The sequence below is a fragment of the Eurypyga helias genome, unplaced genomic scaffold (genome assembly GCF_000690775.1).
Source record: "Eurypyga helias isolate BGI_N326 unplaced genomic scaffold, ASM69077v1 scaffold13747, whole genome shotgun sequence".
NCBI lineage: Eukaryota > Metazoa > Chordata > Aves > Eurypygiformes > Eurypygidae > Eurypyga > Eurypyga helias.
In genome coordinates, this window is record NW_010259880.1 from 30,764 (window position 1) to 35,074 (window position 4,311).

Consider the following 4,311-nt stretch of genomic DNA (forward strand, 5'->3'; position numbering starts at 1 on the left):
AGTCTAAAAAAATCCCTAAAAAGGCAGAATATTGCCAAGGAATTCTGATCTTAACCCATCTAATTCTCTCCAGGGACACAGCCTGCTTTGGGAGCTGCTCAGTGTTTTTAAGACACATAAATCAAGGTTTGGATGTACTGACTGGGCTGGCACAAAGTTGTGAGGAGTGTTTACTGGAAAAACAACCATCTTTTCCTTATCTTCTCTCTCACGGTTTCTTTCCTGTCAGCAGGCCTTTTCAGAGACCCCAGGCCAACCCTGGTGTCACATATACTACACCACAGATGAGGCCCCAGCTTCAGTAGGAAGAGCTGCTCTAGCATTAAGCTGATGTTGCTGAGGTTTAATTTTAATCACAAATCTTCAGTCTCCAATTCTGCACTCATGCTGATTTTTGTGTAGCAGTTCTCCCACTGAAAACCAGCTTATGGATCTGAAAGCAAGTTTTAGCCAATTCTGGCATGTGAAAGGCACCCTGAGATCGTACACAGCCCCTAGTTTCAATGACACATCAACAGCTGCCTTTTTGTGGGGAGGCTCTTACTTCTGTAAGTAAGTACACTTACTCCCTCCTCACCCTGCCATGCCCTCTTATGTGTTATTTTTACTTCTTTCACCTTTCAGGGCTGATCCATTCCAGTAACAACCAGAAAATGCCACTGCTGGGGAAATGTACATTAATTTTTCCTAATGGCTGAAGCCCTCATGGAAAAGCAGCATCCTACCTACATCTCAGGTACTACACCTATTTTGAACAGTTCAACACAATCCTCAGAACACGAAATACTTCATGCCACAGCATCACTACAAGGTGACTTTTAAACCCTGCACCCTGTTGGTCTACTTCCCTTAAGAAGAAGCCTAGATCTTGGGTCACATTACCATCAGTGTGAGGGATGCCTGCGTCCACTCCTCAGGAGCTAGCAAACCCAGAGCCAATTTAGCTAAGCCAGGACCTGCCTTTGGGATTTTTCAGGTTTAGTTACTATGAATCTCTTTGATTATGTAACTCATACATTTTCATCACTTCTGTGCATATTTTATTGCTTTTGATCGAAATCCTATTAGGTTTTATGACTGAATTGTGCAATGTTGTCAGTGGTCATCTGCCTATGAAAAAAATTATTGAAAACAAGTTAAGCCCTCTAATAGCTGGCCCAGAATACGTGAACTCTGAAGAATATTTCATATCTCCAGACACAGGGCTTGATCTTTAGTGAGCTGCTTTAATGGCTTAGACAGCAATTTCACTTTCTGTAAGTATATCATTAGCTAAAATAACACTCAAGATAAAGACATACTGTAATGTGCTTACAAACAAAACATGCAAATAAACATAGAGGTGACAAATACAGCTAGCAAAGAAAGTATGTGTGTGGGGTGGGTGTGCTCTTAATTAATGGTTAGTAAGAAGGGTATAGTATTCAAATGACTTTACACTGATGGAATGTCTTCTTGCAAGAAACATTTCAGAAAGACAAAAATGTTGCTTTGACAGATGCTGTAAAATATTTCCTTTAGCACATATTTTCTGGTAACTCAACCTAAAGACTTTATCTTCTTTCATTTGGAAGCAAGATACTGATTTTTATTGATCCTGGCTTCAGCAGTAACAAAAGCAAAGACACTGTAATGACAAGGGGCAAAACAGCAGGAGGTTAGAGCTGGACTTGTGTCGCTCCTGGGACTGCAAGTCCACAGGTCCCGTGGCACTTCAGTGGTTTGCGGCGGATGGATGTTCGGTCTCTACAACAGTGGGACTGTGAATGCTTGATTTTTCCTTCATTTAACAGGTTGCTTGTGGTAGCTGTTTTCTACTTAGCATATAGGCTCCAGACCAGTTAGACAGTTTGTTACTTCTGTGTTTTATTGACACATATGGCTATGTGCCATTGCATGACAAGCTACTTACTTACACAGCAGTTTGTGACGAGGGACTATGCAGCACCTAGCACATTCCCAGTCTGACTGATAGGCACGTCTACAATAACATAAACTATAATAAAAGGCCTGACTGAGGGAGGTCCCCTCTTACTTCCCCTGACTGCATGGTAGTGAGGGACAGAGTGCAAATTACAGAGAAGATGGGGCTGATTTTCTCTTACTAGCAGTGAAAATGGCAGCTATTCTGCAATTAAAAATACATTTTATCATGGCGACTTTCAAGTTCTTGCTAAACATTTCTACTGTCTATTCAGAAATAAATTGTCTTCAGGCTTAAAAATTATGTTTTAGGGGAACAAAAGAGGAATAGTTTGAGAGACACAAAGGGTTAGCCATAAGGCAAGGCATTTCTCGTCTTGCACCAAATGATAATTCTAGCACAAGAATGATTAATACAATACTTCACTTGCAGGGCTAATGATATCCTGCCTGGTCTGGAGACAGCATGAAATGGTATTGTCTGTGTTCTACTTCACACTAAGGTCAGCCAGAATGTAATTATATCAGTGATATTTCCCTGTAGACTTCCAGCCTTTTATAGGATTGATGCTAAGGTTACTCAATAGTTTACCAAGTTTTAAGTAGTCTTGTGTCTTCATTGTCCAAGTTCATTATGTATTGTGGCCCTAAAGACAGTCTGTGCTCTGCGACTGCTGCAAATGCCAAGGATCCAGTGACAACTGAGTGGAGACAGAACATCTTGTCATGATGGTTTTAAATTGTGAAACTGACTTGGAGAGTTTTGGATTTGATCCTGTTTGCTAAAGCCATCTCACTTCTTTTTATTTTTTTAGGTGTTTTAATTGCCTATTTTGCTTTTAATGTATTTGTCACGTTTCAAAGATAAATGTCAATGCCTTGGATGTGTCTCTACGAAATATGTCAAATAGCATTAACGCTGTGCTAACTGTAATGCAAATGCTTCTCTCTCAGGGGACCTCAGAGAAGGATATTGCCTTAGACACTGGATCCACATGCTACAGAAACTATGTCAAACAAACAAGGGCTCTGAGGGTTCTGGTTTGAATGAACCGGGTTGGAAGAGATGAGCTCATGTTATTATAATGCAAAATTCCAAGGGTTTTAGTAGAATATAGGTAATAAATCATATTTGTGTAGACCATAGACATTTCAGTCTGTCTGCACACAAAGGTAATCACCTGGCAAACAAATACTTTTCTTCAGAGTTAGTCACTTATCTGGTTCCCTGCCCATGGCAGGGGCGTTGGAACTAGATGATCTTTAAGGTCCCTTCCAACCCAAACCATTCTGTGATTCTATGATCTTAAGACACAAGATATCGTAAACAAATATAGCAGCTTGAAACTGTCCCAAATGGTGAGTTACTATTCTATTTTTTTCCAATCTTCCCCTGCTTTCACCTCCAATCCCCATCATGTGTTCCTTCTACACCTGTGGTTCTGGCATTGGCACACTTCAGTCCCCTCTGTAAGCCGTTTAGTTTATTACAACAATAGAAAATAAATCAAGGAAAAAAACCCTGGGTGGTTTTGTGCTGTTATAATGAGTTAGATAACGTCTCAGGAAGAGGTGGGCAACAAACCCAGGGAGAGGGTAAAAACACACAGCTACAAAGGAGAGAGAGGGGAGAAAAGAGGTGGGAAATGTGAGAGGAGGGAGGGTGGCAGCAGAGCTTTCTGCTTGCAGATGCAGCCTGCCACCCCATCTGCTCAGGTGACAGTGAATCACCACCTTGCACGAAAAATCTCTGGTTGCTGATCACCCTTGACGAGCAGATGTAGACCGCCCCACTACTCACTACTTCACAGGACTCTCCTGAACAGGATGGCAGCATTCAAATTCACCATCCTATCTAGTCATTGGTTGCCCAGACAGGCCTGATCTAGAAGTCCACTGAAGTTGAATAATCTTTTTTTTTTTATTTCCACAAATACTGATACTTGTGTCTCTGAGATACTGCACTTTCAGGCTGAAAAAACTGCTAAGGTTCAGACCACCTGTCTTTGCAGATGACTGTAGCCAAAGTATGGATAGTAAATATTAGATTTTCAATGGCTTCACAACTGAAGGTTGGGAGCAGGCTTAGGTCCACCCTGAGTCCTTCTCAACCTGAAAATTATGACCACAGAGCTCACAGGGGTCAGGGCTTCTGCACAAGCTCTTCTGAGAGCTCACTAACCAGCTGTATGTAGAGGCAGAGCTACTGTGTCTGAAACATCTGTATGTTCTCACATGCCTGCCCAGCAACAGAGAGACTCACAGGTACATAAAATAGGTGAACCAGAAAGCTGGTGTCATATTTTAGCACTTTAAATAAGCTAAGACACAAAGAATCATATAAAACAGGCTAAAGTGGAAGTGCAAGGACAGGCTGGGCAAAGAATG